Genomic DNA, 22,456 nt, shown 5'->3' on the forward strand with positions numbered 1-22,456 from the left:
AGAGAACCAGATGGATTTTAAGTATTAATGGTTTCATAGTTACTATGTGATCTCATTCCAGATCTAATGCACAGTGCCTGCAAGGTCAAATTGCAGGAATTCCTTTGCAGGGGTTACTGAAACTCCAACCTATTTGGAAGGCAGGCTCAAAGCCCAGGAAATCCCTCAACTCCATTCCCTACCTGAAAGATTACCTTCCCTAATAATGCCACAATACTTTAGCAGTCAAACACCTGAACTGACCACCGGTTGTCTGTTAGTGGGAGGAAGCGGAATTTTCTGTTAACTATTATTCATGACTAAGCCATGAAGCAGAAGTTTTGTTCTGATTTTAAAGTAATTAATTAGCGTCCACTGTCAACATTATGTGCAAACTAACTCATTCCAAAAATTAAAGGTATTTACATTCCTCCCCCTCCCCATACCTGCAGCAGGTTCAGTCATGTGCATTGGTCACCTTACCTAAGGAAGGGAGCTACTTGCCATACATCATGTACAGCAAAAAAAAGGTTCATTGGACAGATTTCTAGGAAGTCAGATTTACTGGGTCAACAACAGAGAGAAAAAAAATATCAGTGACTAAAAGTGAAAACAGGGCTGGACAGACTGGATGTAGAACCCCCTGCCAGGTGAGTCTGGATGCAGGGTAGAACATTCCCCAATTCAAGATGGAGGACGGTGACCAAATGAAATGCAAAGTAAGAATCAGCCATGGATCAGTAGACCATTCCTTGTTCATATATGGATGCTTGAAGAGAAAAGGCTCATTACCATTCAAATGAGTAAAGATTGAGGGACTGATTTGATTCAGGATCCTTAAAGCTTCAATGGTCATGACAAGATTGATTTGAAAAAAAAGAGGATGCTTTCTCAGGTATCAGTCAGAACCGACAGGAGTGGGTTAGAGGATTAAAATGAATGGAGTTTAATTGAGGCAGGTAGGAATGTTGAACTTGACAAAACAGAATGACTGGTCTTATATATTCCTGATGAAAGGAATATGCCCGAAACGTTGACTCACCTGCTCCTCGGATGCTGCCTGGCCTGCTGTGCATTTCCTGCACCATAGTGGACTCCAATCTTATTATATAGAAGATCAGGCCTGCAAAGCCAAGTGACTTACCTTTTGTTCTCATTTCTTATATTCATAAGAATTTGGATAAAGCCATCAGCATTTCTACCACGATAGGAAACCCATATATAAAAAAAACTCAGATCAATGTGAGGAGGAGCGTTTAAGATATCCCTGAAATTTAATGCAGTCTGCCAGATGACAGAAGCTGAAAATAGCAAGTTCATGGGTCAGACATACGAAGGAGTAGGAACTGGTGCTAGATTTAGCAAGACCAAATTGATGAGTAATCAAATGGAAGGTGGGAGATACACTTGGCTTACACTGGAGAAAGAATTGCCAGAGAAGAGTATTCACTGAATCACAGTTCTGGGATTTAAGTTACCAGACTGAGAATAGAACAGAAGTAATGCTTCAGAATGAATCATACTGGACCAAGATAATCGAATGCCTACTTATTAAAAAGTAGGTTAACCAAAACCCAATATCTGTAGCCTTCTTTAAAAAAAAAACACCAGTTCTGTTCTAGAGTTTAAAGAATAACTTCCCTGCAAAGAAAAGTACTTAAAATAACTCCTCACTCTAAGATATTTAAAATAATGAACTGTTAGTGTCAGGCTTTCAGCTATTACCATGATCAGTCTGGTTAATAGTTATGAACTAGTAACCCAGGCAAACATTTAGGGGACATGGGTTAAATTTAAATTCAATTAAGATCTGGAACAAGATCACATGGTAACTATGAAACCATTAATACTTAAAATCCATCTGGTTCTCTCATGTCCTTTAGAGAAAAGGAATCTGCAATCCTTCCTTCTTCTGACCTACACATGACCTGAGAGTCACAGCAGTATGATTGAGTTAACTGTTCAAATGTCTGAGCAACCCACTCAATTAAAGGATAAAACAAATGAATCCCACAGGTAGACAGAGACATAAAGACCTTACTTGAAGGTGTTACACTAAGGATTTTTAGCAAAACCAGAGTCAATAGAAATCAGGGTATCTGCTATTGGAGTCACACCACATTCGAGAAGCTAGTTAGAGATTGGACATGTCAGTGCAAGAGGGAGCCAGTTTTCCCACTCCTTCATTTACACATTTTAGTACCATTTGCACTGTCTTTGTGGTGTTATGGGCATCGGAGCTATCTGCTCCTGATCCCCTTCTGTCAGGCTAAACACCATTTTCCAGCTGTAGTGAGTAGTGGACAGTCATATCAATTCAATGGCAACTTGATGTTTCTTTCTACAGATGTCGCCAGACCTGTGGAGGTTCTCCAGCATTGTCAACCCTGTCTAAACCTCTAATCATCTTGTACACCTCTATCAAGTCACCCCTAAACCTTCTCTTCTTCAATGAAAACAGCCTCAGCCTTTCCTCATACGATCTTCCTACCATACCAGGCAACATTCTGGTAAAACTCCTCTGCACCCGTTCCAGCGCCTCCACATCCTTCCTATAGTATGGCGACCAAAACTGCACACAATACTCCAGATGCAGCTGCACCAGAGTCTTATACAACTGCAACATGACGTCAGGACTCCGGAACTCAATTCCTCTACCAATAAAAGCCAGTACACTATATGTCTTCTTCACAGCACTATTTACCTAGGTGGCAACTTTGAGATCTGTTTACATGGACACCAAGAACCCTCTGCTCATCCACACTACCAAGTATCTGACCATTAGCCCAGTACCCCATCCTGTTACTCTTACCAAAGTGAATCACTTCACACTTAGCTACATTGAACTCCATTTGCCACCTTTCTGCCCAGCTCTGCAGCTTATCTATATCCCGCTGTAACCTGCCACATCCTTCCTCACTGTCAACAACTCCACCAACTTTCGTATCATCTGCAAACTTGCTCACCCAATCTTCTAGCCCCTCCTCTAGGTCATTTATAAAAATGACCAACAGCAATGGTCCCAAAACAGATCCTTGCGGAATCACCACTAGTAACTGGTCTTTCCCTCCCATTATATTTGGGCAGTCCCAACTCTGCAGTTAGAGTGGAGAGAGACTGATCTACAAATGCAGCCCATTGGCCATGGAGGTTTGTTGGGCAATCCCAGGGACATGTGTGCTTGGGCAACCCAGACGTTTGAGGTCTTCCTCAAAGGAGGCAAGTAAGCCCTGTGTTTTGTATCAGCACATAGTCAAGGAGGGTAGCCAGGGTGAAGAACTCCACTACCTCTGCCATTTCCCGAGAGGACATTTGCAGGAGTTTTTGCCAGGTTACTATGGGCACTGCTTGTCCGATCCCTGTCCCTATGATAAATAGTTGGGGTCAATTCTACAGTATATGGCATACTGGACCTGGCTCTAAGATAGCTTTCAACTGGTCATCCAACAGTCTGTATATCTGCATGGACTTGCTGTATGTGGCAACATTTGCTATTGTGCCTTACATATCTGTCAACACTCCTCGTTCATTCTAATGACATCCCCAATTGTCAATACCACTAGTGTCCACTCCTGCCCAGTCTGGGGCAGTCCTCAGTGCTTGCAGAGGAGCGGTCATGGAAAGTGCTCACCATACTGTGCTCCCAAACTAGAAGGTATGTGTACCAAAGTAGCTGTCAATTTGAGCTGGTGGGGGTACAGGCCACAGCCTTACTGATGCTTACTTCAACACTCCTGTAAGAGATGGAGCTGATGGATTTGGTCACCTCTTTGCAGATGTGAATGTACCAACTGCACCTGCAAGACACAAGGGAGATATGGACTCGTAGCTAATTGTGTACAGAGACTGACAACAGGGTGGGTTTCAGTAAAAAGAATGGGACTTACTCAGTAGGGAGTGGTCCTGGGTCTTCTCTTACAAGGTCCAGGATCATCATCTCATTGTCAAATCTCTACAGCTGACAAACAAAGTGGCCCTACTGCTTGATTGGCTCAACTTTGCATGTCTTGACAGAAAAAGTGCCCATCTGAATTATTCAGGAAATATTAAGAGTGGAAGAGGCAGAAACCCTCTTACAGTTAGAGTTCCAGATACCCACCATCCTCTGGATGGGAAAGATTTCTCCCATTTTCTCTAAACTTGTCCTGTACCTTTAAAGCTACGAGCCCTGATCATTAATACCCCCATCGAGGGGAAAATATTTCTGTCTACCCTAACTCAAATCATACCTCACGGTCTTCTCTGCTTTAAAAGGCAAGCAACTCAGTCTGATCCAACTCTTCATAATGAAAGCTCTCCAGTCCAGGCAAAATCCTGGTGAATCTCCTCTGCACGCTCTCCAGTTCTGTGATAGTCCTCCTATTAAGTAGATTCCAGAACTACACAATTCTTTGTCAGTGGCCAGACTAAAAAGCTTTATATTGTTCCAGCATTACCTCCCTGCTCTTAAAATGCTATGCCTTGGTTAACAAAGGCTGTATCCCATGTGTGTCCTCAACCACTTCATCTATTTTGTGGATCAGTCACATGCTCAGCACCAATCCCAACCTTTTCCACCCTATCATGGGCTGTCTATTAGAAGGAGAGAGAAGGGCAGTGGCAGAACTGTTAGTGCTGGTGCAGGTGGCAAGGTGTCCTGGGCGAGTGAGCAAGTTGAGCAGTGTTCGTGGTGAGGGGGAAAAAAAAAAGTGACTGCCAGTGAGGAAGATGTTGCATGCAGAGAGTGACAGAACATGTCCCTTGGTGGACATTGGTGCAGTAGTACTGGTAGCATGTGAGAGAGGAGGCAGGGAGAAGAGTATGACACTTACCCCTAGGTAGAGTGGTGTAGGTAATGGATTTAAATGCACGGATGGCTGTTACTCCACACCATGGAGACTGCAGGTGACCCAGACGCAGATTTCTGACCAGGATCTGGTGGCAGAGAGTTCTGAAGCACAGCAGAGATAAAATTTCTACACTCCATCAGGAATGCCAGGTCTCAGCCTGACTTGCCATCTGCCTCTTCTCAAGTTACATTTGTGAAATGGTAATTTGGTCTGGAACATAGTGTAGAGAAAGATGGGCTACAAGTGGTACCATGGGGTGGGCTGAGAGATGGAGGGAGAAATAAATCACTAGGTCTTGCAACAAATAACCAATCCAAATGAGATCAATGTGACTTGCATGGAGCCTTAAAAAAAAGCAAGATTCAGCCTGATATCACTATTCCTGCAGTATTGCTGGGCCCCCACCCTGACCTTCCCAACAGCATTGGGATTGGACTGCATGATATCTTGATACTGACTTAAAAAGGCAGCAATGATGTGTAATAAATGCTGGCCCAGTGAAGACTATGTCCTGAAGAGAATAAAATTAGATTTGGGCAACAGACATTGGATGGGATAATCCCTAGCAAGGCCAATGAAATAAGGAAAATAGATTTTAAAAAAGTTCAAAACTAGGTGTCTACCCCAAATAGCTGATGACGATCATAAAAAGGACCAATGTGATGAGGGGGAAAGAAGTTGATCTGGCTCATGGATGACTATTCTTATTGGTTCATTGACAAAAATTCTTAGAGATTTCAGTATGGGTTCCTGAGTAGAGAGAAAAAAAAGTGAGCCGGAGGCTTTTCTTTTAAACAGTAGGAGGAGAAAACTGAATGAGATTGATAAACTTCAAAAATGTCAGTTGAAAAGAAAGTGGGAAACTGAAGATCTAAATAAGACAAAGCCGGAAGTTTGCATTTCCAGCAATTAGAGATTAACATTTCAGCCAAAGTGAGCTGTGAAATGAAAATATTAACAAGATCTTGTCAAGAGGAGTTCAAAATTTCCAGTGACTAAGTCAAAAGAACATAAACAGGATTAAGTTAAAACAAATTAAAAGCAACATTGACCAAACATCCTCACTGGGGTAACAAATTTGAATTGAGAACAGGTTTTTCACATTTTCTAAAAAAAAAACCAGTAAGTGATTAAAATCCCTTTTTGTTATATTTAACTTTGTCCCTCCTTTCTCCAGATAGGAAACAGGATGATTTTCAACTCCAGAAAGTTCGACTTTGTTCCTCAGCTAGTGAATACCTCAGCTGAAAATGTGTTGCTGGTTAAAGCACGGCAGGTTAGGCAGCATCCAAGGAATAGAATTTCCTGTTCCTTGGATGCTGCCTAACCTGCCGTGCTTTAACCAGCAACACATTTTCAGCTGTGATCTCCAGCATCTGCAGACCTCATTTTTTTACCCCTAGTGAATACCTCATCCAAGAAATGACTTCCTTGGTGAGGAACCAATTGGAGATTCAACTGTTGCCAAAGGAGCTGAAAATCTTAAATATAAGCACTACCACAGTTAGGCAGCAGTAGAAAACAAAGAAAAAGCTGAATTTTGTAGTTTCATTTAGGAGTGAGTTCCCATCTGTATTGAGTGTTGACTGGCAGAGCAAGCATTTTCTCTGTTCAAGGTGCAGGACTATTCAGGGTAATTATGGAAGGTTCATGGATGTGTTGTTTTGTTAGAAAAACAATTTTAAAAAGTAATTCCACAATAGGCCTCCCTCCTTCCCAAATGCTTTTTACTTGTTAACAGGATGTAGGTGTTTATTACTAGCATTCATTGTCAATCCCTCATTTCCCATGGGGTAATTAGGAATCAACAATATTGCTGTGGGTCTAGTCATATGTAGACTAGACTGGTAAAAAGGACAACAGTTTCCTATCCTAAAGCACATTTGTGAACCAGATAGATTTTTCTCTAACAGTTTAGTGGTCACCATCTGCCATGGCAGGATTGAAATGTGGGTTTGCAGAACATTACTGGGGTCTCCACATTAAAAAGCAGTATGATAATACCACTGGGCTATCACCAACTCCAGTGTAGTGTTGAAAAGTGTGAATTGCAGATTTTGTACACAGATAAAAATGCTAACCAATCTTTTAGATCCACAATTAGTTTTAAACTTAAAGATGGAATACAGTTAAAGTAGAAAACTTGATACTCCTACTTCCTTCCTTTGCTTAGGGACCAGGTGCCGTGCGAGCACAGCTGGTACATTGTTCAGAGGGGTGAATATGTTGTACACAGTTAACCACAAGCTTGCTAACAGCAGAATTCAGATCAGGACACAAACTCTTCATTCCTTTCATTTTAGGGCAAGATGGACAAAAATCCCAAAACAGCAATCTTACAAAAGACCAAAATGCTAACCAAAGTACTGTAGATTTTTAACACTTACAAGAGGAACATTTGACTTTTTTAGTCTAGTAGTAAAAAAAGGTATTAGAAAAAAAACCAAATAGGTGAATCATGTTAAAAACATTAAACCTCAGGGAGAGAGCAGAAAAGGATTACTGAAGGTCTGAATTAAGGGATTCAGTTATAGAGTCATAAAATATTCAACAGTTGGAAGTATTTAATAAAACCAGTCATGTGACATTGACAAATTGGTTCTCAAATCTACCATTTACTTAGATGTGCTTAGCATTATACCTAAGCATATATTGTAAATACAAGCATCCCACAAAAATCTAACATGATTGCAAATAGTGAAAAACGTCTACATTCTTGGACTAGGAATGGTTCTGGTATATGTATGTGAAATGAAGTTTGCAGATGCAGCACTTACGAACACTGAGCATGTTGCTTTAGAAAAAAGCACCACAAAAACTTCTGAAGTTTGGCAGGACTTGAAACACAGTTGGTCATTTTTCAAAGGCAAATCAAATCTCTTACCACAAAATACAAGAGATACGGAGGTAAGCTCCAAACTAGAACCAATTTGTCACCTCTGCAGGGATGCAAAATTGCCCAAAATGAATTATCCAACCACAATGTTAAGAATAGTCCATCAATAATCAACAACATTAATAGCAAGAAATGTTTGAGTTGGAGGGTGTAGATCTGTCTGTGTAGCGTTGAGGAACTGCAAAGGAAAAAAAAAAGACCCTGAGTGTACTGTACAGGCCTCCGAGCAGTAGACAGGATGTGGGGATTAAAATAAAAAAGGATTGAGCCAGAAATAAAAAGGACCAATACTACAATCATGGGATTCTCATATGGGTTTGGTTTTGTTCAGCTCTTCTTGATAGAGATTTTTCCTTTTGTCACTTTTTCCATTTTCATCTAATCCAACATCCTCAACCTTTGGCTTGTCTTCTGCCTCTGCAGTATCGTCCTCTCCTGGTCTTCCCTTCATCATTGAATTCTTTATCATGGTCATTCTCCACAAATGAAGTGATGGGCAGCCAACAAACTGGGAAGGTTTCTTGACAATTTCTTTTCTTCTAGATTTCCATCTGACCTTCCTTCAAGTGCAAGATTACTTTAAAGTTCCACGGTCAACATCTTCACCATGCTCTAATCTTACTGTGAAAGACCCTCCAGCAGATGATTACCACATGTACTGATCATCATGGTGCTTAGTGATGATTGTTAATTTTTCTGCAACAATGTAAGCAGAATAGAAGCCTATGCCAAACTGTCCAATTGTTGATGTATCCTCACCAGCTTGCAAGGCCTCCATGAATGTTTTTTCCCCCCAAACTTGACAATGGTATCTAGGTTGTTAATAAGGTCAGCTTTGGGATACTGGTATCTGGATGACCAAATGGGCAAAGTGTGCGCCTTTCGATTTGGAACATTGGGTTCTTTGCTAGAATCCAGCTTGCTTGGATCAGTTAAGCTTTCGTAGTGAATTTTATCAAAAGCAGAGGATTTGGAAATAAGCTCTCAGAAATTTGTTGGAATAAAATCTGTTGATGATCAGACATCAAATTAGCAATTTCCACATGACAAGGCTAAAGTCCATTGGCATATCATGTGTGGGTACTAGAGTTTGTTCAGGCATCTTCCTTACAAACAAACACTCGCAATCAACAATTCTTTTAAAGAGAAACACAACAACTTTCAATGTGCAGCTCGCACCTTAGGTGATGCCGGGAGGGGGAGTTAAAGTGCTCAGGTGTCCCGGAGACATTCTCAGAAATGATCTGTAAGTGGACATCCTGTCTCCACAGTTTAGGGGAGACCACATTGGGAGCATCAGATACAGTAGATGGTATGTGTGGAAGTACAGGTGAATCTCTGAATTCAGAAGGAACCTTTGGGGCCTTGGACAGAGATGGTGTTGTGGATGTACTTCTGTCTGCTTCAGAATGTGGCTGAAGAGCTTATACTCTACCCACACCTCCATCCAAGGCACCAAAAGGTTCCTTCCACATTCAGAGATTCACATGTACTTCCACACATGACATCTACTACGTCTGTTGCTCCTGACATGGTCTCCTCTATTTTGGGGAGATAGATTACCAACTTGCTGATCATTTCAGATAACATCTCTGGGCTGAACCAAGTTACCCCACTGCCCTGTGGCTGAACACCAACTCCCCCAAAGAGATGCAGGTCCTGGGCCTCCACCAATCACCAAACCCTAACCACCCAATGCCTGGGCCTCATCTTCCATCTTTTGTAGATTTCACCAGTTTCTCCCCATTTCCCTACTCCCTCCCCCACTTACCTCAGATCCAACCTTCCAACTTAGCACCACCCTCTTGAACGACCCATTTTATCACCTTCGCTACTCTCCCACCTGCATCTACCTATCACATTCCCAGATACCTTCTGCATAGCCACACCTCATTTATCTCTCAGCCCCCTGAAACTACTAGCCTTATCCCTGAAGAGATCATGCTCGAAATGTCGATTCTCCTGCTCCTTGGATGCTGCCTGATCAGCTGTGCATTTCCAGGACCATACTGACTGGGAAATAAGGTTGGTAGCAGATTAAGAAAAGGAATTAGTGAATGACTGCAAGATTATTTTTAAGGAAAAAAAGCAGCTCGTCTGTCCTCTATTGGGCTTTACCACAAATCTGGATTTGTGGATGTGTAATGAAGCAGATTGGACTAGGGAGTTGAGGTGAAGAAACCTCTAGGAGGCAGTAACCAAAATAGATACAGAATTCACCATAGAGTTTTCAAAAGTGAGAAGCTTGAATCAGACGTAAATGGTATTATAATTGAGCAAAAGGCAACTACAAAAGGACATGAGGGAGGAGCTGACCAGAGTGGATGGGAATGGAAACCGAGCAGAGAAGATGGTAGAGTGGCAGGAGCTTCTGGGAAGCACATCCATCCCCAAGAAAGGAGGAAAAACAAAAACAAACTAAGAGGTCAAGACAACCATGGCTGAAGAAAATCAGGAACACCATTGGTAAGCCAGAGGATTGGGAAGTCTTTAAAAACTGGAGGACAGCAGGGAGAAGACGACAAAGAAGAATGACTCTTAATGTAAAAAGAAAATTGCAAAGATGAGGGGGGCAAGAAGGGACATTGGACCGCTGTAAAAAAGGGGACTAAGTAATGGGGAAGGGAAATGGCAAAAAAGGAACATGTATTTTGCATCAGTTTCAATGGAAGGCACCAGCTGCACACCAGAACTTCAAGAGAGTCCATGGGGCAGAGGAGAGTGTAGTAGCCATCACAAAACCAAAAAAAGGTAGTAAGAAAGCTGAAATATCTGAAGATGGATAAAATCACCCTGACCAGATGGACTATACTCCAGAGTTCTGAGGGAGATAGCAGAAGAGATTGTACAGGCATTTGTGGTGATCTTTCAGGAATCACTGGAGTCAGGAAGTGTCCCGGAGGACTAGGAAATGGCTAACGTAATACCCCTGTTGAAGGGAGGGAGGCTGAAGACAGGAAATTACAGGCCAATTAGTCTGACCTCAGTTGTTGGTAAGATTTAGAGTCCATTATTAGTAATAAGATTGGGCAATTCTTGGAAAATAAGGCAGAGTCCACATGGTTTCCTCAAGGGAAGGTCATGCCAGAAAATCTGTTAGAATTCTGAGGTAACAAACAAATTAGACAAAAGGAGAGCTACTGGACATTGTCAAAAGGTCTTCTGAAAATTCTAATAGATAAAGTGTTGCATAGAAGGTTGCTAAGATAAGAGCCCACAGTATTAGGTGCAAGGTACTAGTATGGATAGAGGATTGATTGACTGGTAGAAGGCAGACAGTAGGAATAAGATGGTCTTTTTCAGGATGATAAAGAGTGTCTGGTTGAGTTCAGTGTTGGGACCACAACTAGTCATGTTATACATTTATGATCTGGACAAAAAAAAAAGGAACTGAGAGCATTGTTGCCAAGTTTGCAGATGGCATAAAAGATAGGTGATGGGGCAGGTAGTGTTGAGGAAGATAGGAGGCTGCAGAACATGCTAGGTGAGTGGGTAAAGTGATAGACAGAATACAAATGTGGGGAAGTGCGAAGTTATACACTTTGGTAAGAATAGATGTGTAGACCTCAATAAAAACCAAAAGAAAACTGGAGATGCTATAAATCCAACAAAAACAGAAGTTGCTGGAGAAACTCAGCAGGTCCGGCAGCATCTCCCTTGACCTTGCATACCATTCCACCAGCATCCAATGGATCATTAGCCGTCATTTCTGCCACCTCCAGTGGGATTCTATGATGAGACTTATATTTCCCCTCTCCTCACTGGTCAGCATTCCGCAGGATACCCCTGTCCACTCTTCCTTCACACCCAGCATTCCTCTTCCCCACCTGTCAAACAAAAGCCTCACAGCACCTTCCCCTGCAACAGAGAAAGTATATTCCTGTTAGGATGAAAGGAAAGGCTGGTAGGTGTGGGAAATGCTGGATGATTAAAGAAATTGCGGGTTTAGTTAAGAAAAAGGAAGCATAATGGCAGGTATAGACAGGATAGATCGAGTGAATCCTTAGAAGAGTATAAAGGCAGTAAGAGTATACTTAAGAGGGAAATCAGGAGGGCAAAACGGGGACATGATATAACTTTGGCAAATAGAATTAAGGAGAATCCAAAGGGTTTTTACAAATATATGTTAAGGTCAAAAGGGTAACTCAGGAGAGAATAGGGCCCCTCAAAAAGATCAGCAAGGCGGTCTTTGTGCAGAGCTGCAGAAAATGAGGGAGACACTAAACAAGTATTTTGCATCAGTATTTACTGTGGAAAGGGATATGGAAGATATAGGCTGTAGGCAAATAGATGGTGACACCTTGCAAAATGTCCAAATTACATAGAGGAGGAAGTGCTGGATGTCTTGAAACACAAAGGTGGATAAATCCCCAGGACCTGATCAGGTGTACCTTGAACTCTGTGGGAAGCTAGAGAAAAGTGATCACTGGGCCCTTTGCTGAGATATTTATATCATCGATAGTCATAGGTGAGGTGCCGGAAGACTGGAGGTTGGCTAACGTGGTGCCACTGTTTAAGAAGGGCGGTAAAGATAAGCTAGGGAACTATAGACCAGTGAGCCTGACATTAGTGGTGGGCAAGTTGGAGGGAATCCGGAGGGACAGGATGTACATGTATTTGGAAAGGTAAGGACTGATTAGGGATAGTCAACATGGCGTTATGTGGGGAAAAATCATGTCTCACAAACTTGACTGAGTTTTTTGAAGTTACAAAGAGGATTGATGAGGGCAGAGCAGTAGATGTGATCTATATGGAGTTCAATAAGGTGTTTGACAAGGTTCCCCATGGAAGGTTGATTAGCAAGGTTAGATCTCACCGAATACAGGGAGAACTAGTCATTTGGATACTGAACTGGCTCAAAGGTAGAAGACAGAGGGTGGTGGTTGAGGGTTGTTTTTCAGACTGGAGGCCTGTGACCAGTGGAGTGCCACAAGGATCGCACTGGGTCCTCTACTTTTTATCATTTATGTAAATGATTTGGATGCAAACACAAGTGGTACAGTTAGTAAGCTTGCAGATGACACCAAAATTGGAGGTATAGTGGACAGTGAAAAGGGTTACTTCAGATTACAGCAGGATCTGGACTAGATGGGTCAATGGGCTGAGAAGTTGCAGGTGGAATTTAATTCAGATAAATGTGAGGTGCTGTATTTTGGGAAAGCAAATCCTAGCAGGACTGATACACTTAATGGTAAGGTCCTAGGGAGTGTTGCTGAACAACGAGCCCTTGGAGTGCAGGGTCATAGCTCCTTGAAAGTGGAGTCGCAAGTAGATAAGATAGGATATGAAGGCGGCTTTGGTATGCTTTCCTTTATTGGTCAGAGTATTGAGTACAAGCATTGGGAGGTCATGTTGCGGCTGTACAGGACATTGGTTAGGCCATTGTTGGAATATTGTGTGCAATTCTGGTCTCGTTCCTATTGAAAAGATGTTGAGAAACTGGAAAGGGTTCAGAAGAGATTTACAAGGATGTTGCCAGGGTTGGAGGATTTGAGCTATAGGGAGAGGCTGAACAGGCTGGGGCTGTTTTCCCTGGAGCGTTGGAGGCTGAGGGGTGACTTTGAGGTTCACAAAATTATGAGGGTCAGCCACTGAGTCCCCATTAATACCTATTCACCTTTGGAGCCAGATCATCCACTCCTTTGTCTGTCTAACTTTTTTCTTTGGGCTCTATCCCACCTGTTGTTCACTCTTTACCTCCTCCCTGATCTTCTGCATATAAACTGCCATTTTTCTAGCTACCATCAGTTCAAAGGGAGGGTCATTTGATCCAAAACATTAACTCTGCTTTCTTTCCACAGATGCTGCTAGACCTGAGCTTTTCCAGCAATATCTAGTTTGAGACTTGATAGCACTTGTTCAGGATTCTCTTAAGGTTACGATGCAGTTTTAGTTAACCGTTAGGAAGGCAAATGCACTGTCAGCATTCATTTAAAGAGAGCTAAAATACAAGAGCAGAAATGTACTCAAGGCTGTACAAAGCTCTGATTGGAATATTGAACAGTTCTGGACCCCATATACAAGGATGGATGCTGGGCTCTGAGGGGGTCCAGAGAGGTTTTACAAGGATGACTCCAGGGATCAGGGGCTATTCAGCTCAGTGATTGACGACTCTGGCTCTATAATTGATGGAGTTTAGAAGGATGAGGGAGATTTGATTGAAACTCTCAGAGTACTGACAAGCCTGGATAGAGTGGGTGTGGAGATCTTTTCACTAGTAGAAGGGACAAGGATCTGGGCACAGCCTCAGTGAAGAGATAACCCTTTAGAACTGATATCAGGAGGAATTTCATCAGCCAAAGGTTATGAATCTGTGGAACACTGCCACAGAGGGCCGTGGAGACCAAGTCATTGAGTGCATTTAAGACAGTTTCTTGATTGGTACAGATTAAATAGAAAAGCCTCATTCTTCAGGTTTTACAATATGGAAAAAAAAGTATTTCAGACAGACACAGTCATTCCCAAAAAGTATTTAGTATGAGGCTTTGTTTAAATAGCTGTGCAGTTGAATTTCATTCTTGCAATCTAAGCATCGATAATTACTCAGTTCAACAGGGATTATAGTTGGGGGGAAAGAAATTTATCCATCTTGATAATCCTCTTTAATGACTCTAAAAAAAAGGTGTTTGAATGCATGTTTGTTCATCTTGATGGTTTTGAACAATATAAAAAAGTTTCTTTAAAAACAGAAGAGATTCTTCCAATTTCATGAGCTTCTCCAGTTAGTGCTAGAGACTAAGTGTTCCCTTTGTAGTAGAGAGGGAGTTTGATAGTGATCGTGGCAGAGAAGAGAAACTTCAGGGTCTCATGTAGAAATGAATTGGCGTCCCAGCTAACGGAGGTGGGTCTTCTAATCTGGCTGTCTTGTTACCCATTCTATACAGCTTCAAGAGAGACAACAAACTCCAACTCTGAGCAATAAAAAAAAAAGCCACTTACTAACAGGAAAGAATAGTGTTTATAAACAAAATTTGCCACTCCTGAATTGCATGTTCTGCTGTCGATCACAATGGGACACTAAACAAATGGTTTCCTCATCAAGCAGATGGTGACAGGAGAAAGATGGACGATTGCTCAAGAACTGACTTCACTGAAACAAATGACTGCTTATCTTAGTCACTACTTAAAGCAAACATTAAACTGCTTAAAATCTAACAGAATAAATAACTATTTACAACCTCTTTCTCAAAGATCAAGTATCATATTGTAAATTCTCCAACAATGCTTGCTAACTCCTTCAGCTCTGAAAAGGTACAGTACACCTCCAGAAAAGTATCTTCTGCTCATCTTTTCTTCAGCATTCTGCTTCCCAGGTCTTTCATATGACTAGGTATTTTCAGAGCTATTTTGTGAGCAATCGATACTTGTTGGTTTTCTCTGCAGTTTTCTCTCTAACTGTTCAAGATGTCTGGTTTTATACCACAAAACATCAGATCATTTCATTTGTTTAAAGTCATCAAAACACTTCAAATTAAATTGGATTTTGGTATCTGGGGCATAATTTAAACTGACTGGCAGATGAATTGGTTTTTGTTCCATGGCAATGCAACTCCAACTATTTGTTTCAATCAATGTTACATTTTTACCTTGTTCAGTACACTGCTTGGTCAGTCCTTGCTAGCTTTCTCTCAAAAAGGTTACAGTACACCTCTACACCTTCATAACATCCACGACTTCTCTTTAATTTACTATGTAAAGAGTCATCTGAAGGCAGTAAGGGGATTCCATTTTGGCTGTGAACATATGAAACAGCAGAAGTAGATACAGCTCAGAACTTGCTCCACCATTCAAAGAAATTGAAGATAAATCTGTTTGTTATGATCTCCCATTCATTTATACCTCCAATAACCCTAGATTCTCTACATAACAAAAGTGTCTCCCTATCTTAAGATGGTTCCAAAGTCACAACTTAGAGTCAATGACATGTACAGCATGGAAACAGATCCTTTGGTCCAACCCATCCATGCTGACCAGATATCCCTACCCAATCCAGTCCCACCTGCCAGCACCTGGCCCATAACCCTCCAAACCCTTCCTATTCCTATACCCATCCAGATGTCTTTTAAATGTTGACTTTTAACTTCATCTGGCAGCTCATTCCACACACACACACACCATCCTCTGAAAGAGTTGTCACTTCGGTCTCTTATCTTTCCCCTCTTCACTTGCACCTCCACACACCCAAAACTTGCACCCATACCTCCCCCTTTACTTCCCTCCAAGGCCCCAAGGAATCCTTCTATATCCACCACAAATTCACCTGCACCTCCACACACATCATTTACTGCATCCGCTGCGGCCTCCTCTATATTGGGGAGACAGGCCGCCTACTTGCGGAACGTTTCAGAGAACACCTCTGGGACACCCGGACCAACCAACACTTCAACTCCCCCTCCCACTCCACCAAGGACATGCAGGTCCTTGGACTCCTCCATCGCCAGACTATAGCAACATGACGGCTGGAGAAAGAGTGCCTCATCTTCCACCTAGGAACCCTCCAACCACAAGGGATGAACTCAGATTTCTCCAGTTTCCTCATTTCCCCTCCCCCCACCTTGTCTCAGCACCACCTTCCTAACCTGCAATCTTTTTCCTGACCTCTCCGCCCCATCACCCTCACCTTGACCTCCTTCCACCTATCACATTTCCAACACCCCTCCCCACCTTTTATCTTAGCCTGCTGGACACTTTCCTCATTCCTGAAGAAGGGCTCATGCCCGAAATGTCAACTCTCCTGCTCCTTGGGTGCTGCCTGACCTGCTGTGCTTTTCCAGCAACACATTTTCATCTCTTACTATAAACCAATGCCCTCTAGTTTTGGTCTCCCCAGGGAAGAGACTGTCTATTTATCCTGTCCATGATTCTCATGATTTTATAAACCTCAAAGGTCAACCCTCAGCCTCTGGTGCTCCAGGGAATCCTTTAAATCTTTTCTGAACCCTTTCAAGTTTCAGAACAGTGGCACGTTGGCTCAATGGTTAGCACTGCACCAGCATCAGGATCCCAGGGCAACTGTGTGGCTTTGCTCCGGTTTCCTCGCACAATCCAAAGATGAGCAGGCCAAGTGAATTGGCCATGCTAAATTGCCCATCGTGTTAGGTGCATTAGTCAGGGAGGGTTACTCGGAGGGTCAGTGTGGATTGGTTGGGCTGAAGGGCCTGTTTTCACACTGTAGGGAATCTAATCTAATCCTTCTGATTAGAAGACCAGAATTGCATGCAATATTCCAACAGTGGCCTAACCAATGTCCCTTACAGCCGCAGCATGTCCTCCCAACTCCTGTGCTCAATACTCTGACCAATAAAAGAAGGGCAAACCAAACGCCACCTTCACTATCCTATCTACCTATGACTCCACTTTCAAAGAGCTAAGACCCTGCACTCCAAGGTCTCTTTGTTCAGCAACACTCTTGAGGACCTTACCAGTAAGTGTATAAATCCTGCTAAGATTTGCTTTCCTAAAATGCAGCACCTCACATTTATCTGAATTGAACTCCATCTGCTACTTCTCAGCCTATTGGCTCATCTGCTCAGGATCCTATTGTAATGGGAGGTAACCTTCTTTGCTGCCCACTTCATCTCCAATTTTGGTATCATCTGCAAACTTACTAACTATATTTATGCTCACATCCAACATCATTTATATAAAATGACAGAAAGTAGTGGACCCAGCCCCAATCCTTTCTTGAGGAAGTTCTCATTTGGCTTAATAGAGTAATCCCTAACTTTAAACAGCCATGTCCCATGTTCTGGACTCACCCAAAAAAAAACAACAAAAGGAACATCCCATCTACATTCAATCTCATTCCAGATTTTATACACTTCAAGTCACCCCTCACTAAACTTCAGTGGACACAAACCCAGCCAGCCAATTTCTTGGAGGACAACCTATTCACTCCAAGTATTAAATTAACCTCCTTTGCATAACATCCTTCCTCAAAAGAGGCCAATAGTACATGGTGTCACCAGTGCCCTATATAACAAATTTGACATCTTAATTATTGTCAGTCCCTGTGACAAAAGGATAGCATCCCTTTCGCCTTTGTGGAATTCCAAGGTGCAGTGATTTGTGTACAAGTCTTAGGATACATGTACATGATCCCAACCAGTCTCCATTAAAGTAATCTTTTATCTTTTTCCAACATTCTCCCATGTCAGGTTCTAGCTGTTGGATTTTTGCTCACCAACTGATCCTATCTGCAACTTCGTGTCTTCTTCACAACCTACCTTCCTATTTTAGTGTCATAGGAAGTCGGCTACTTGTCTTCACTCCTTCATCCAATCAGTGTACACATACAGTCTTAATATTTTTGTCCTTTGTCATTAATATGGCACTTTTGATTAGATTAGATTTGAACTTGCTAAGATTGTCACTATCTGCAGCTTTCCAAAAGTAGTTTTGTGTCTTACAGTAGTCAGTACTGCTAAAGAGCTAGGATTTACTTACAAGCTCAGTTGTGTGCCTTTCTGCTGATTTTTTATATTCTGAAACTTCACAGCCTTTGCCATCTACAGCATTGCCGAGAGACTGCTACCAATCCATCTTCATTTAATTGTTCCATACCAGTCACAAGTAATCAGTCAGTGATGGTTGATTTGTTTTGGCTTCCTCCCTATTTGAAGACTTGAACACTTGTGGGAGACAGGTGTAGACAAACTAATCTCTTCTGTGAGATTCTACAATCTACAGTGATCAACTATATAAAAAATGCTTCATAAAATCAATGTGCTTTATGTTTATGGAATAAACAAACAGTTTAATGACAGCAGGCAAATGGTCTGGTCCAAACAAACAAAAAAAGTCAGCTGATTCTATCCCGATACATTGCAACAGTTTGAAATACGTTGCATAAAGAAAAATGAGACTGCAATGTGCGCTCAGTATTTTTAACTGATAGCTGTTCCAAGGATCGGCGATTTAACGTTTTGGGTACCGCTTGCACTGGGTTCAACCAAGTGAAACCACAGCAGCTTTCCTCGACATTGTTTAGCTCTCCACCATCCCCGCCCCTCAACAAAATCTATATCGGAGATGCAGACTGGCAGAGACATGGGAACTGTTTGCCCGTCTAAAGAGGCGGGGAATTATGCGATTGCAAACTTTGAATCAGCACGAGTCAAATTCTTCAGTTCCGTGAAGGTGATATTGCAGTTTTGCAAATCATTTAGGTGCTGTCCAAATTATTCACCAATCTCAAGACTCCTTTAAAAATATATATAAAGTCGGTATCATATACCTGATCAGATCAGATTTAATTCAACCATATTTGTTCAATGTAACTTGATAAATCAACCTCAAGACCTTCGTTTGTATGTTACACTAATACAGTGTGACTAATATGGTTTCTCTATTTGAGAGCGCGTCAAATAGTCAAAGCACAAGATAGGTATAAAACAGACAGGAATAAATGTCAGGTCATAATATCTATGGAGAACATTCTAATATTAAATAATCTACAAGCAACCGATTTTTCTACGGCGTGTGCGCATTAAAACACTTTAGAGTTGGTAATATTCCACAATGTGGAAGCTGTGCCGAGCAAGCAGCATAATGAGAGGGTGCCGAGCTCCCTCTTGGGGAACATTTACATGGTCCAGGGGCTGAAGCCATGAGCATTACGATTCCGGATAATTAGAAAGCGAAAAAAGTCGCCCTCAACATCAGATGCGACATTTGGATCAAAGCGACTCGCCGTTATATTGCAACTAAAAAAAAGACACGTGCATCTCAAATAAACTGAAACTGCAATAAAACCAACTCGAACTGTTGCCCGCTGTAATTGTCCATTTGGATATTTCGGTGGGATGTATTTGTGCTGGAATCCACCTTGCAGCTCCCGTTGGAGTGTTTCCACTTCCAACTGCTCTCGTTGCGCCGTGCAAACAGGCTCCCTCACAAATCCCCATTGACACATGCAGAGAAAACCTCAGTCTTTCCCACTTCTCACAACCACCTTCTTGTTAACCTTCATGTCGCAGCCAACTGCTGAATAATTGCGCTTATAAAGCTGCTCAAATAATTCACGTCATGTAGGGGGACAGGGTCGGTGGTGGGGGGAAGAATTCAACCGGTTATAAAATTTTAGCACAAGACATTCCAAACCACCGGAAGACACATGAAAAGCTAATATCAGTATAAATCAATGAGAGACATTTCCTTTCGTGAAACCGAGTGCCTAACTGTAATAGACGATACACGTTTTCCCCATTCATACGATGTGTTTCTATGAGAAAGAGACTTTCATTGGTACTGGGGACATTTGAAAAATAAATATTCATTCGCGGATCTCCTATCCGATATCTTCGCTTCCCGGCTTTAAAATGAATGGTACGATCCCAGTACAATGACATTTTCTTTATATACACCTGCCGATGCAGACTGACTGCAGCAAGTTAGTGAAACGGAGTGATTCATGCATCACGTCATTCCGTTTTGAACTACAGCTCCCCATTAAATAAAAGCATAGCACAGAATTAATTACCTGTAGACTTTTCCACCAAAAATGTCTAAAATTAGTTGTCATTCCTATTAAAATGATAGGACTGCAGCATCCGAGAAGGCCCCTCAGTCTACCGGAAAATAACAACAGGTCAGTTGGAAAAGCACAGACACTTCCCCATGTCTCTCCATCTCGAACGCACTGAAATCTAGTTTCAACACTTTAGCCTTCAGTCCACCCACTCCTGACTCAAAGCATCATGTTTGGAAAAATAAAGAAAACAGGATATTCTAAAGCTGTTGGCAGCTGGATTTTAAAAAAAATCCCCTTCAGCGTACATTTATGTTTGCTTAAAAGCTCTATTTAATACTAGCTAACAGTCGTGTCCTGTTAATAAACAGTGTTGCAAGATTAGCATTAGCAGCTAGCAGTGATAAGCTAAGCAGTGCCTTGATCGGAAGGTTTTGGAAGTAATAGAGCACTACAGCAGAGGGAGAGAGAAAAAGGGAGGAAAAACCAGGAGGATTTCCGCTAAGTCTAATCAATCAGGAATGTATAATAGCTTCCATGCAGAACTGCTGACACTGGGTCAGCAGCTTCTGTGACCCCTAAACACAAGACCAGCACTACAAAAAAAGATGAGAGAATCCGAGCTAATTGTCTAGCAGTGCAATGCTTTCTTCACTTTCATCCAGCAACACAGCTCCAACCACACCCGCACATTTCATGACAAGCCGGTGAAACATCTTCCATCCTCATTATTTCATGTTTTCTTTTGCTTTTCCCACTTAACTCTCTATGTTTTACCAGCAAACGTGCCGGCAAAAATGATTTTAAAAATTGCATTTAAATCAATGCATTTCCAAGACAACACTTTTTAATATAAAGCTGTGCCCATAAAATATACATAAACAGCACATTCAAGCTTGCTGTCATTTTTTTTTAAACTTACTGAAAAACGCTCTCACAGTAGCACCTCTCAGCAGAAGAGAAAGTTGCCAGATTATTGCTACTTTGCCACCAGCTGCTCCGCACTGGATGCAGATTAAAGCACTTTTAAACTCCAGAGCCTCACCATGTGACCAGGCAGTCATTTGTGATGGGCAGAATAAATTATGAGACGAGCTTTGCACCCCCTAGCCAATGTTTGGGGAAGTGTAGCTTTCTTGAGAAAAAAAATCCCTGGTGTCTGCCAAACCTCCCCGAGCTCAGTCTCCAGTCAAACACACGGAAGATAAAATATCTCTAAGTACACACATTGCAAATATGTATCTACTGTTCCAAGGTTACTGAATCCTGCGAGAAATTGAAGGAATTTTGGAGAGTGAATGGGGTGGAGTTGGATGTTTAATTGATTGGGGAAGTCTTAAGTTTATTTCTTTGTGTGTGTTTGTTTCTCTCTTTAACCCTCTCTGCTTGGAATGCAAGCTCAGAGCCGGTTTCTAAAGCGCAGCAGCTAAACACACAGTACACATTAACAAATCAATACAAACAAAGGTCTTCAAGTCTCTGCATAAAACATGAGCCTCTTCTGAAGCTCTTTATCCTAATTGAGCTCTGATCCTGCCACCTCATTCAGAATGCACTATCTGCTGCCTCAGCTGACAAGCATGGGGAGATTATGTGTATGCATATACGCACACACACATATTTATGTACATGCCAGAAATATGGAAATAACATCTATTTTTCTGATTGCTGCGTTTTCTCACACAGCTGCTGTATTAATTTGCTCAAAATACTTAAGAGTGCTGTTTATTTGAACTGTCTTAAAACTTGACGTTCTTTCAAACATCTTTGTTCCATAGCTCTTTGACAAACTTTCCTTACAAGATTTAATATACATTTAACTATCAGCCGCACTCTTATAACAACAGTAAACCATTAGTAGACCATCAATGTGATGTAGTCCGGCTTTCAAAACAGATTCAAAAAGAAAGTCAACTTTGTAGATACTATTAAGCAATACAAAGATGTTCCGGCATCCTGAAACGGTTGACAGATCTTTTATTTTACCCTTTCTTCTTTTCTCTACTTCCTTTGTTTCATTTTCACAATTGCTCTTTTCAACTTTACTGGAGGTCTGCTTAATCCTTCACCTAGGTTTCTCTAAAAACGCAATAAAAATGGCATGAAGTACCTGGATGCATCATAGCTAAAAATAGTTTCTAATCCCAGTTCCTAGTTCCTGAAGTTGATATTTGTTGGTGTTATATGAATGTTGTTGTTCTGTATTATTGTTGGAAGTTTTGATAGCATCAATAACATTTCCATAGGATATCTGAAATTGGGACAGGATTAGATGCTTTCTCT

General features: G+C 41.7%; 1 protein-coding gene and 1 pseudogene across 4 annotated transcripts in view; both read right to left on the reverse strand.

Annotated features, from left to right (window-relative positions):
- The window catches only part of cntfr (ciliary neurotrophic factor receptor), a 368,813-nt gene extending 347,639 nt beyond the window's left edge, over positions 1–21,174 (reverse strand). For 2 of the 4 annotated variants that reach the window (XM_060829263.1, XM_060829235.1), the window contains exon 1: positions 21,096–21,174. The gene's annotated coding sequence lies outside the window, so the exon portion shown is untranslated. Of the gene's footprint in view, positions 1–4,790; positions 4,900–20,185; positions 20,356–21,095 lie in introns of those variants that run through there. The other 2 variants (XM_060829245.1, XM_060829254.1) reach the window with 2 other exon arrangements.
- LOC132819547 (heat shock protein HSP 90-alpha A2-like) lies at positions 8,012–8,728 on the reverse strand (annotated as a pseudogene).
- Positions 21,175–22,456: the final 1,282 nt, after the last annotated feature.

Source organism: Hemiscyllium ocellatum, chromosome 1 (genome assembly GCF_020745735.1).
Source record: "Hemiscyllium ocellatum isolate sHemOce1 chromosome 1, sHemOce1.pat.X.cur, whole genome shotgun sequence".
Classification (NCBI taxonomy): Eukaryota; Metazoa; Chordata; class Chondrichthyes; order Orectolobiformes; family Hemiscylliidae; genus Hemiscyllium; species Hemiscyllium ocellatum.